The sequence below is a fragment of the Rhinopithecus roxellana genome, chromosome 1 (genome assembly GCF_007565055.1).
Source record: "Rhinopithecus roxellana isolate Shanxi Qingling chromosome 1, ASM756505v1, whole genome shotgun sequence".
In the NCBI taxonomy this organism is placed as follows: domain Eukaryota; kingdom Metazoa; phylum Chordata; class Mammalia; order Primates; family Cercopithecidae; genus Rhinopithecus; species Rhinopithecus roxellana.
Window position 1 is genome coordinate 28,926,483 of NC_044549.1, and position 12,948 is coordinate 28,939,430.

A 12,948-nucleotide genomic window follows, 5' to 3' on the forward strand; every position below is an offset into this window, starting at 1 on the left:
GCTATGTTTTAGCAAAGAGATTGGCAGCATTTTACCCCTGCCCTAGAGATATTTGGAACTTTGAACTTGAGAGAGATGATTTAGAGTACCTGGTGGAAGAAATTTCTAAGCAGCAAAGCGTTCAAGAGGAAGCAGAGCATAGAAGTTTGGAAAATTTGCAGCCTGATGATGCAATAGAAAGAAAACCCCATTTTCAGGGGAGAAATTCAAGCCTGCTGTGGAAATTTGCATAACTAACAAGGAGCTGAGTGTTAATCACCAAGGCAATGGGGAAAATGTCTCTGGGACATGTCAGAGGCCTTTGATGCAGTCCCTCCCACCACAGGCCCAGAAGCCCAGGAGGAAAATATGGTTTCCTGGGCCAGACCCAAGGTCCCCTGCTGCATGCAGCCCAGAGACTTGGTGCCCTGCATCCCAGCTGCTCCACCCATGGCTATAAGGGGCCAAGGTAGAGTTCAGGCTGTAGCTTCAGAGGGTGCAAGCCCCAAGCCTTGGCAGCTTCCATGTGGTGTTGAGCCTGCAAGTGCACAGAAGTCAAAAATTGAAGTTTGGGAACCTCTGCCTAGATTTCAGAGGATGTATGGAAATGCCTGGATGTCCAGGCAGAAGTTTGCTGCAGGGGCAGGGTCCTCACACGGACCCTTTTCTAGGGCAGTGCAGAAGGGAAAAGTGGGATTGGAGCCCCCATACAGAGTCCTCAATGGGGTACTGCCTAGTGGAGCTATGAGAAGAGGGTGACTGTCCTCCAGACCCCAGAATGGTAGATCTACTGACAGTTTGCACTGTATGCCTGGAAAAGCTACAGACACTCAACACCAGCCTGTGAAAGCAGCTGGGAGTGGGAGCTACCCCATGCAAAGCCACAGGGTGGAACTGCCCAAGGCTGTGGGAGCCCACCTCTTGTATCAGTGTACCCTGGATGTAATGCTATCAAAGGAGATAATTTTGGAACTTTAAGGTTTAATGACTGCCCAGCTGGATTTTGGACTTGCCTAGAGCCTGTAGCCTCTTTGTTTCAGCCATTTTCTCCCATTGGAATGGGTGTATTTACCCAATGCCTGTACCCCCATTGTATCTAGGAGGTAATTAACTTGCTTTTGATTTTACAGGCTCATAGGCAGAAGGGACTTGTGTTGTCTCAGATGAGACTTTGGACTTAGACTCTTGGGTTAATGGTAAAATGAATTAAGACTTTGGGGTACTGTTGGAAGGGCATGATTGTGTTTTGTAACATGAGGACATGAGATTTGGGAGGGGGCAGGGGCAGAATGATATGGTTTGGCTGTGTCCTCACCCAAATCTCATATTGAATTGTAGTTCCCATAATCCTCATGTGTTGTGGGAGGGACCTGGTGGGAGGCAATTGAACCATGGGGTTGGTTACCTTCATGCTATTCTCTTAATAGTGAGTGAGTTCTCATGAGATATGATGGTTTTATAAGGGGCTTCCCCAGCTTTTGTGCAGCACTTCTCCTGCTGCCACCATGTGAATAAGGATGCATTTGCTTCCCCTTCTGCCATGCTTGTAAGTTTCCTCAGGCATTTCCAGACATGCTGAACTTGAGTGAATTAAACCTCTTTCCTTGATAAATTACCCAGTCTCAAGTATGTCTTTATTAGCAGAGTGAGAACAAACTAACATAAAGACTAAATATGTTTGGGTCTATAAATATGCATAAAAATTACGTTAAAGGAAAACATGTTTTTCTAAAAATCATAAAATGTTTTTTGTGTGTGAAATACTAATATCTTAGAGACAATTGAAGTTTTTGTGCTTACTGTGTTTTTAATAAAATTTAGGAATACTGAGAGTTTAAAAAAATTCTAACTAATTTATGATTCTATGTATGAGGTATGCCAAAAGTAAGATGTGTTATTAATAAGAAAAAACTATGAGAAAGACATAAAATGTGTTCTTTATTGAGAAAAAGAGTAATTTTGTCTTATTTGGAAGTTATTTAAAGGGAGGTCTAAAATATGGATTTAGGAAGAAATTAGAAACAAGACAGAAGGGAGCCAGCAAATAGGAGAGAGAGAGAGATGTGAAGAAAGTTGTAAATGTGAAGATGCATAGTTTGTATGAGGAAGAATCATATGTAGTAAATCTTTGTCCTAGTGTGAAATGACTCATTATTGAAGAAAGATAAAGTATAAGGCAAGGCAGAAAGTCCAAGCATGTTGTTGACCATGTGAGTAGGTGGTGATAAGGTTTATAAAAAGGAAGTTTCTGAAAGAAATTTGAGGTTTGATTAAATTGACTGTAAGTAAAACAATTATTTATAACATTCTTTCTAAAGAATGAACTTTGATGTTAAAACACACTGATACAGAACTTAAAATTTTGGTCCCCCTATATTAAAACAGGGGTTTCTTAAAATATTGGTTTGTTCTTAATAAGACTGGAAGAGATTTTGATTTTTAATTCTGAAATTTGTTTCTTTAATAGCCTTTCTCTGAATTATGAATTCGTTTCTATTTCTGTCACATTCCTTCCTGAGAACTGTCTAGTTTCCCTGGTTTCAGATTTATCTTGAAGGTCTTAGAAAAGCAATGTTTTACTCCAGTATGACTTGATTTTGTATTAGTGTTTTCTTAATGTGTCTGAATTGTTTCCTGTAACCAGAACTTCTAGGCAGTTACTAAATGTATTCCCCTGCTCAAGGTTACTGCCTAAAAAGCAAAGATTGTTTAGGAAAACTGAGCTTTAAAAGGATTAAGGTTTTTACATCCATGTAATTACCTGTATTCTATAGAAGTCTTTTGATTGTCACTGTGGTTCAATGAGTAACTATTATTTAGGAGCAACCTATGATTCTGTTGAAGGAAGTACTTTGATTCTTTTTTTTTTTTTACATCTTTGGCAGATTTTCCAGGATCCAAATCTGAACTCAAGCCTCTTAGCCTAAAATTAACTTTGAGATTTTTCCAGATGGGCCCCCTGGAGAGCCTCAAAGAGTATATTTCTCACCTTGTGGAGGTTTTAAATGATGAGACTTATTTGGTAAATAATATGGGAAGTGTTGTCAAATAAGGAATGATGCTTAACTTCAAGTTATATTTATGTAAGTGTGTTATTAAGAGGTGTGAAATTGTATGAGATTCCTAAAATACTGATATGCCAAGATACATGTCATAATTATGATTATGGTTTTGGATGGTTGAATGCCAAAGAAATATGTAAATTTCCTTGTCAACTGTAAATTCTCATCAGATTTCTGAATATGTCTGTTCTAGGTTTTTGTTATCCACAATTTATTATTTTAAATTCTTCTCTGGAAGCATTTGCAATTGGCTGTAGTCCAAAATTGCCAAATAAGATTGAGCAGAACAAAATTAATGACATGAAATTAAGTAATTGATAAGGATGATGTTTTATGACTTAAATGTTTTATTTTCCAGATTCAAGGAAATTTTTTATCATAAGCTTTCTATAGTTTGCAATAATCGGATAAAGTATCCTTTGTGAATAATGGTGGAAGCATTTTTTTTTCTATTTGATTTCTGGACTCCTATAAAATTCAGAAACTTTTTGTGAGTATTCTTACTTTTATTTAGTAAGTCCAGTAAAAAAAAAAAATCTCTCTTTGTAAGCAGGATACAATTGGAAACATTGGTTATATTACTAAAGTTTGGACTGAAATGTCACATTTTAAAATGTACATGAAATGCCTGGTTTCAAGAGTTCCCAGCTTTACAGTGAGTGAATGAAAACTGTCACTTCCTAGCAGGCCCAAGAACCTTAAGACGGTAAGTAAAATCTAAAGCTTGCCTTGGTTTGGATTTCTAGTTGCAAGAGGTCCTAAATCTGAGATTTCCTATATGATCAATGTGGAGAGAAAGAGTTATGTTTCTAAGGAAAGCAAAAGTACATTTGTTACTAGATTGTAACCCTATGCATTGTGTTCAAGTCCTTGTTATCTGCCTGTAGACTGGACTAGATCCTGAATTCTCCTCAGTTCCCCTAATATTTGGTTTTAACTAATTCCTGATGAACTCCCCCAGCCCTCTTCCCTCAGTCCAGGCTAGGAATGCTCTAGGGACATTCAGGGGATTTCTCCTTCTTAAACCTGACCAACTAGAGAATTAGATTTCAGAATTGGCGACAAGCTAGACTCAGGATACTAGGGTCTCCCTGTCTCAAAGCAGTTGATGCTGTCCCTTCCTTTGAAAAAGCCACAGAGAAGATATTTATGGGGCCACCCCTGACTGTCTACATTCCATGCTCTGTCGAGGCACTCCTCAGTTTACATCACAAGCTGTCAAGCAAACTATGCAGATCTCTTTCTATCCTCACTTCGCCTTACCAGCATCCAATGTAACTTGCTTAATCTTACCACTTTATTTAACTTTCCTCATGCCCACTCTGCCCAACAAGCAGAACTGCATGCTCTTACCAGTGCATGTCTTTTAGCCAAAAGTTAAAGGCCAATATCAACAGGCCACATCCATGGCAGTAGCTAAGACCCTATTGGAAAAATTATACCAACCTGGTATAATTCTTGAGAGCTTTCTAGTGACTAAGAAACTTATTTTACAGGGCAAATTATTCAAATGTTTCAAAATTTGGCCAATTTATCAACATCTCCATTGTGCTTACCACCCCCAGTCTTCTGGACTAGAGAAATAGACCAATGGACCAATGGAATAATAAAGCCCTATTGGTGAATATCTGTGCAGCATTCAGCATGCCATGGCTAAAAGAAGGAGACCCTTTTTTTAGTTTTCCTTAACCCATGCAAACATTCTTGGACACCTGCTAGGCCCACATTTTCTTCTCCCAAAAAGGGGGAAATAATACTTAAGTTATCCTCACCAGGAGATTTGGCCATAGAAATAGCTCTTACCCAAGTTCCTATCTATTCAGTTGACCTCACCAGTGTTACCCACCCTGCTCTCCAAGAGCTACGTGAGAGTTTGGGGGCAAAATCCAACACCAATGATAACCCTGCAGATTATAACTGGGGCCACTTTCAAGGATGCGATTTACCCAGAGGGGTTAACTCTAGTGAAGGAGCTAGACTAGGAAGGCTTCTGGGGTCCTGGTTTGTACTGGGTTGTGTTTGCAATGGATATATGGTCACAAAGCTTTCCTGCACTGTTAATAGGGTTTCCCACTTCACCACCCAAGCCATCAGGACACAGCAGAGGTCTCTAGACAACCATATTGCTATCGACTATCACCTCACTGCACAGGGTGGTGTTTGTGCTGCTGCTAACACTTGCTGCTGTACCTGGGTAAATATTTCCAGTCCGGTTTAATTGGGAACATCTAAGGCCTACAGCGAGCCAAATCTCCGAAAGGGACACCTTCAGGGAGCCTCCTAGCTGAACCTGGTAGGTACAATTTCCAGTGTTGAGATATTTTCAGAGGATTTCTCCCAGTATAGGATTTCTTCTGTGTTTCACCCTACACGTCTTAATGATTCCCCTTATATTTGAGCTAAGCATTTAGCTCCTCTTTAAAATTGTTCTAGCCTGTTTTAACAGATGTCTGTAAGAGACCCCCGCCAGGATCTTGCTCATGCAATCCTTGAGACTTTAAATTCACTTCAGCTGGAAATCAGAACAACCCAAGAGACTTTCGTTCAAATTTAATAGGTACCTTAGTGCCTCTCATAAGTAAGTGAGTCAAGTTGCTCCATTGGCCACTGCCCCGCCTCTAGGGTCCCTGATGGACCTGAAGCAGGTAGCCAACTACTTCTGCACTGTCATAGAATGCAATGTGGTCCACCAACAGGTTTAAGCCAATTCTTCAAGATGGATCCTGAGTGGCTAACTGGGCCTCCATTTAAAATAGAGCAAAGCAGCCATTTGCTGAGTAGGGGTGACATACATGCTCTGAGTTCCTGGAAAGCCTGCAGCATTGAACTTTGAGGCTTTCAGGATTCACACCAACCAGTCAATTAAAGCTCACCGAGTTAGCTAATCAGGGCTCAGCTGTACTGACCAATCAGAACTAAGTTAGTTTCAAGTTTCAACCCTACATTTGCATAGACAGTCTTGATTTGGAACCTGGGTGGAAACTTTTGCTGTAAGACTTAGGATTCTCTTTGTTCTCTGGAACTGGTAATGTTGTTAACTCTTTATGCCCTTACCTACAACCAGATCAAAACAACATCTGAAATGTAACTGATACCAGGGCACTAAACAATTACGTTCCTCTGACCGAGGTCTATACCCCTCATCAGCAGGAAGTGGCTAAAGTAGTCGTAGCTCATGTTCCCTCAAGATTGAGGAATGGATATAAAAAGGGGGGGATGTGTAGCTGCACCAAATCAGTCTGGTTCAACTTTTATGTAACAATGTTGTAAGTTGTTTTTCAGTTGCCATGGACCCTTAGGTCAATCAACCGTAACTTGCCCAGATGAACCAAGTACGTAACCACAGGAGGAACCTCTAAGTACTTGGACCAAGGAGTGGGAACTAAATTAATAAGCAGATCCAGGATCCAAACAGATCAAGCTTTTACATCACCCCATGGCAGGATGCAGTCAGATCATACCTCCAGGAGGATCCAGTCAGATCATACCTCCTGGCATCACCTCATTACAGGATTCAGTCAGGTCACAGCTCATTACCTATGCTTATAAAACCTGATCCAGCCCCCAGCTTGGGGAAACACTGCTTTGGGGACTAATGCCCAGTGTTCTCCTTACTTGTTACAAGCAATAAAACCCCCTGATGCCCGCTAAGTGACTGAAACTCCTCATTGTGTGGGTACTATGCCTAGCTGAGTTTCTCGTTTTTACACCTTGTCCTAGAATCTGTTTAATAATCACTTCTCAGATATAACATAGAGAACACAGGAAACAGTTGTGTGCTAAGTAATTGTTTTGATTCTCTCTCCTTCATGACAGCTAGTATTTAAGAACTTACTATGTGTGAGGCATAGTGCCAAGGTTCAAAGTACAGTGTTTTATATATCTAATTTAGATATTGCCTTGCTTAAACCTTAAAAGAAATCTTGTGCTTTGTAGATAAGGACACTGAAGCTCAGATTGCCCAAGGTCACACAGCTGATATGTGGTGGGATGTATTTGACACAAGGTCTCTAATGACAAAGCCATAATCTTTCTACTACAAAGTGAACATTACCATACTTCTTCCATACCACAGTACTTGGCTAATATAGCAGCCTCTGACAGAATTATTTATGTAATAATTATACAAATTAGACAAATAATTATACAAATAAATCTCCATTCCCCAGCCCTTCAGTGAAATTCTTTTATTGAATTAAACTGAATTTTGAGGCAATTTTAGATTCACATGCAGTTGTAAGAACAATACAAAGAGATCAGATATACCCTTTACCCAGTATACCCCAATGGTAACATCTTGCAAAACTATTGTAGTACAATATTGTCACTATGTTATTGACATTGATACAGTCAAAATACGAACATTTCCATCACCACAGGGATCCCCCATGCTGACCTTTTGTAGCCACATCCACCTTCTTGCCCATACCACTTAACCTCTGGCAACTACCAAGCTGTTCTCTATTTGTACAATCTATCATTTAAAAAATGTTAAGTGAATAGACTCACACAGTACGCAACCTTTGGGGATTGGCTTTTTAAACTTAACCTAATTCTCTGGAGATTCATCCAGGTTGCCGTAGACAGCAATAGTTGATTCCTTTCTCTTGCTGTGTAGTATTTTATGGCGTGGAAGTGCCTCAGTTTATGTAACCATTCACCCATTGCAGGATATCTGGGTTATTTCCAACTTTTGGCTATTATACATAATATTGCTAGGAACACTACTGTATACATTTCTGTGCGACTCTAAGTTATTATTTATCTGTGATAAATGCTCAGGGGCACAATTGCTGAGCTATTTGGTAGCTGCATGTTGTGTTTTCAATGAAACTGTCAAACTGTTTTCGAGAGTTGCTATATCACTTTATATTTTCGTCAGCAGCGTATGAATGAGCCAGTTTCTCTACATCCTGGCCAGTGTTTGGTGTTGTCATCATTTTTTATTTTAGCCATTCTGAAAGGTGTGTAGTGATATAGTGGTTTTAATTTGTGTTTCCTTGATGTCCAATAATGTTAAACATCTTTTCATGGGCTTATTTGATATCTGTATATCCTCTTAGATGCAACGTCTTTTTATGTATTTTGCTTATTATCTCATTGTAGTCTTTGCTTTTTCACTATTATTGCATTTATTCAAGATGCTAGTCCTTTGCCAGAAATGTGCTTTACAAATATTTTCTCTCAGCCTGTAGATTGGTTTTTTGTTCTTTCTCTTTATTTAAAGACAGGCTGTCACTCTGTTGCCCAAGCTGGAGTGCAGTGGCATGATCATGGCTCAATTCAGCCTTGACCTTCTGGGCTCAAGGGATCCTCCTACCTCAGCCTCCTGAGTAGCTGGGACTACAGACATGAACCACCATGCCCAGCTATTAATAATTTAAAGTTTTTTGTAGAGATAGGATCTCACTATGTTACCCAGGCTAGTCTCAAACTCCTGGCCTCATGCGATCCTCCTGCTTTGGCCTCCCAAAGTGTTGGGATTACAGGAGTGAACCACCGTGCTTGGTCTCTCTTAATGGAGTTTTTCACAGCGTGAAAGTTTTAAATTTTGATGAAACCCAATTAGAAACTTTTTTAATGGAATCTTGTGTTTAGTGTCAAGTCCAAGAACTTTTGCCTAGCTTTAGCTCCTGAAAATTTTATCATATTTTTTTTTCCTAAAAAGTTTTACAGTTTTAAGTTTTACATTTAAGGCCAGGCTTATCTTGGACACTTCCTATCCTAGTGCTAGAATCAGCAGTTTCTCCAAGGAGCCCCTGTTTCTTTTATTGGAGGATGGTATTAGAAACCAAGATCTGGGTGCTAGGCATGCTCATTGTTATTGAGCTGTCATTGCTTTTAGGTTCTATCAGTCCACAAAGGAAGAAAATACACTAACCCACATACTAAAGTTTTCATATATGTTTCTATAAATATTTTATATGCAAACATCTATATTTATATTAAGTTAAACATGAGTTTATACTGATACTGATGTCTTCCACTCTACTCTGTTGCCACATGGATCGTTCTATCTTCCTTTCTTTACTTACTTGTAAATTCCCAATACTGAGAAAATTGGCTCATGTTATCTACCATCTGTTTACTTAATTATTCATTCTAGTATCCATGTGTAGTAGTATCAGAATTGTTAGGCTGTACCTCAGTGGGAAATAACTTTACTAACTAGAGTACAGTGCACATGTGCAGTAACTTTTGCTTTAGTGTTGGAGACTCCACTCATTTCCAAAGTTACTTAGGTCAACACCTATTTCCTCACCCTCTTCAGTGAGATTGTTCCATACATTTGTAATACAATTGGATTGTTTTTTCACCATCTGCATTCTGTCCTGGGATTTCCTGACCTTCTAAATGCTTTTTTAAATTTTGGATATATTAAGGTTTACTCTTTGTGCTATAAAGTTCTATGGGTTTTGATAAATGTGCAATATCAGGTATTCACGATTACATTATCATAAAGAACATATGCCCTAAAAGATCTCCTGCACGTCACCTATTCAGCCTTCTCCTTTCTCCATGGCAACCACTGTTTTCTTTATGGTCTGTATAGTTTTATCTCTTCCAGAGTGTCATATAATTGGAATAATATAGTATGTAGCCTTTTCAGACTGGCTTCTTTCATGGTGTAATGTGTGTTTAGGATCCATCCATGTCTTTGTGTGGTTTAAGATCTCATTTCTTTTTTTAAATCACTGATTAGTATTTATAAAATTAATATTCATATTATCCAATATGGTGCATATGGATGCACCATAGTTTGTCCAACACCAATTGAGGGACATCTTGGTTGCCTTCAGTTTTTTTTTGTGTGATGATGAATAAAGCTACTATAGACGTTCCTGTGCAGATTTTTGTGTGGACATAAATGTTCAAATCAGCTGGATAAATATCTATAAGTATGATTGCTAGATGTATGGTAAGACTATTAACTTTGTAAGAAACTGCCAAACTGTATTCCAAGATGACTGGACCTTTTTGCATTTCCACCAGCAATGAATGAGGGTTCCTATTGCTCCAGATCCTCACCAGCAATTGGTTGTGTGTGTGTGTGTTTTAAATTTTAGACATTTTAATTGATGTGTAGTAGTCAGTTTTATTTTTATTCTTAAAAACTACCAAAGGACAGCATTTTTTTTGTTTATTTTTTGGCAATGCAGGAGAATTTAAGGCAAAGATACTGTTCAAACACCGAGAATCACTGACTTGGCCTCCATCCTACAAAATGAGGATTGGCCTCACTGCTAAGGAATTTGCTTTAAAGCCTGGGAGAGTTTATGTTTGTAACATTCCCTTAAATCTATGGTTCTCAGTCCTATCAGACTCAATGTTCTCTTACAACAAATGTTTGTAATGCCCTGTTTGCTATGCCAAAATGAAAGTTATCAATAATATAACCTAACTATATAGTTTTTAAAAAATCAATGTAATAAAAAGAGAAAATTTAAAAATTAAGAAATTCTATGTCCCAATATGTAAATGTTCGGTCTTAATCGCATTAAAAGACAATGAAGTAGTGAGATATCAGTGCCTTCTTGAATAAGTAGGTGAGAAGAGCGAAAGTCATTCTATATAAGACAGAGAAATTGAAGCAGTGATAGCTTAGTCCATTTGGGCTGCTATAACAAAAATATCATAGACTGGGTGGCTTAAACAAATATTTCTTTCTCATAGTTCTGGAGGCTGAAAATCCCAGATCAGGGTGCCAGTATGGTTGGGTTCTGGTAAGGATGTTCTTCCCCATTGCAGATTGCTGACTTTCCATTGTATCTTCACATGACTGAAAGAGAGCTAGAGAGATCCCTGGGGTCTCTTGCATAAGGGTACTAATCCCATTCATGAGGGAGACACAGACATTTAGTCTGTTGCAAGTGGTATGGGTGGACACTGGAATAAAATCTAGTATTACTCTTGTGTATGAGAAAAAGAGGGCTTATTTGTATATAATGAGAGGGAACAACCCCAGTCAAAGTATGAATACATTATAGACTTGAAGTGGAAACAATGAGGATATATGGTTATTGCAAACCAGTTCAGAATTACAAGTATGGTGTTAAAATTTCCTATATTATGATATACGATATAATAGTGATGAAATATCACACCTCCTCATATTTTGAAATCCCATTACATATTAGAACATGTGTTCAGTCTCAGTTAAAAAGGCATGGGAGGCTATATTCTTCAGTAGGCAATAGGGATTATAGAATGGATTAGAAAGAAACAGTAAAATAAGAGGCTATACAGAAATTGTGTGGTGAACCATCAGGGATAGCTGTGGAGTAAGAACTGAAAACAGACAACCCCAAAGTAATCCTAATGCTATTTTCACAGCATAAGTTTTTATCCTTGTACTACAAAAATAATGTTAAATGTAATCATGTGAAATTTTAAAAAAAATTTATAGTGAAATGTAATGAGATCCCCATGTGTTCTGATAATTTAATAATATTTGGCATCAAGTCACTTAAAAGAAGTCCCACATCTATTATGTATTTGCAATCTGCCTTGTCGTTTTTGTAGTAATTTCACTTCTGCACTAAAACCCTTTTTAACTAATATGTAATTGGAAAGCTATACTACTTTGAGTAGATGGAAAGCAAAAAGTAAATTATTCAATAGTTTCAAAAGAATGTCTTTATCCCATTTAAGCTTTTCTCTCTGTAACATTCTTCACTTCAATTACATTGACTTATTGCATAAACATGTAAATTTTTTCAGTATTTCGTCTAGTAAAAAGTATCATTGATTTATACTTGTAGTGGGTTTGGCATCATGGGACATTAAAACATTGTGCAAGAGGGTATTTCCTGCATTGGATTGTCCTGTGTGTTTTAGAGTATCTAGCATCCTTGTTCCTACATACTAAATGCCTAAGCTTCCATGTCTCTGTCCCCAGTCATCAGACAACCAAAAATGCTCCTATGTTTCCAAGATGGCCCGTAACCTACAGTACCTGACTTGTTAAGAATCACTCGGCCTAAATCTATGGATTCTATACTTGCATGATGAGTATAATAAGTTTTAGCTCTTTGATTTTATAAAAGGAAGTTTGGACAAATGGGTTTTGTAATGATTTCCTGGTGTCAGAAGAGGACATAATATATATGTTTGGTGAAATGGGAGTGTTAGAGCTGAGGTTAAATAAGTGTCATATTTTTTAAAGGGGGGTACAGAAAATGTTCTTAAGGAGTAAACCAGCTATTAGCAAAGAAGATACCGGGAAAACTTAGATTAGAAACTAATTTGCTCTTATTTTGTTCTTGTTCTTATTGTTTTAGTTTATAAAGGTAGGTTAGGATGAGGAAACTAAAAAGAAAAAGAAACTTATGTAAGCACGTACCATGTCCCAAGGCTCTACTGACACTTCCAAATCTAATTTCATAAAAGCTGTTTCAGGAGATTGTACTGTCGTCACTTAATAGTGGAGAAAAATAGTTTTCTGAGAAATTATACCTCTGTTGTAAAACATAATCTGCCAAAAAGAAGAACAAGGAGAAAACTGAATGTTGGAAATGGAGCATATGGGAAATTACCCATTCTGTTGAATAGGCAAGCAGACTCATCGGGTGAGCCACATCAATATGTTTTGAGGGAATGGAAAGCATTTGTAAACTGGTAGGTCCAGACACTCTGTACTTTTTAACTTGATCTATGATCTTTTGTCCAAGTTGTAACAATATGCAACTGTTTTACTTTGTTCCTTGTGGGTGGTAACAAAATAGACCACCCAAGGTTTAGACTTTTTGATTCAGGTCTAGCTAGACCCTTGTTAAGCAATGGAGTCTAAGTTTGTGCAATAAACATTTCAATCTGAACAATGAACGAGGTTTCCCTTAGCTCAGTTTAAAGAGTCAATGCAGGTGAAATGAATTACTTTCTGAGAGATTATGGACAGAAAACCTCT

The 12,948-nt window shown here is 38.1% G+C and overlaps 1 protein-coding gene across 1 annotated transcript in view; it reads left to right on the plus strand.

Annotated features, from left to right (window-relative positions):
- The window catches only part of HHLA2 (HERV-H LTR-associating 2), a 254,259-nt gene that overhangs the window by 128,590 nt on the left and 112,721 nt on the right, over positions 1–12,948 (plus strand). Inside the window, exons 5-6 of the mRNA XM_030940651.1 lie at positions 3,595–3,747; positions 5,106–5,334. The gene's annotated coding sequence lies outside the window, so the exon portion shown is untranslated. The remainder of the gene's footprint in view (positions 1–3,594; positions 3,748–5,105; positions 5,335–12,948) is intronic.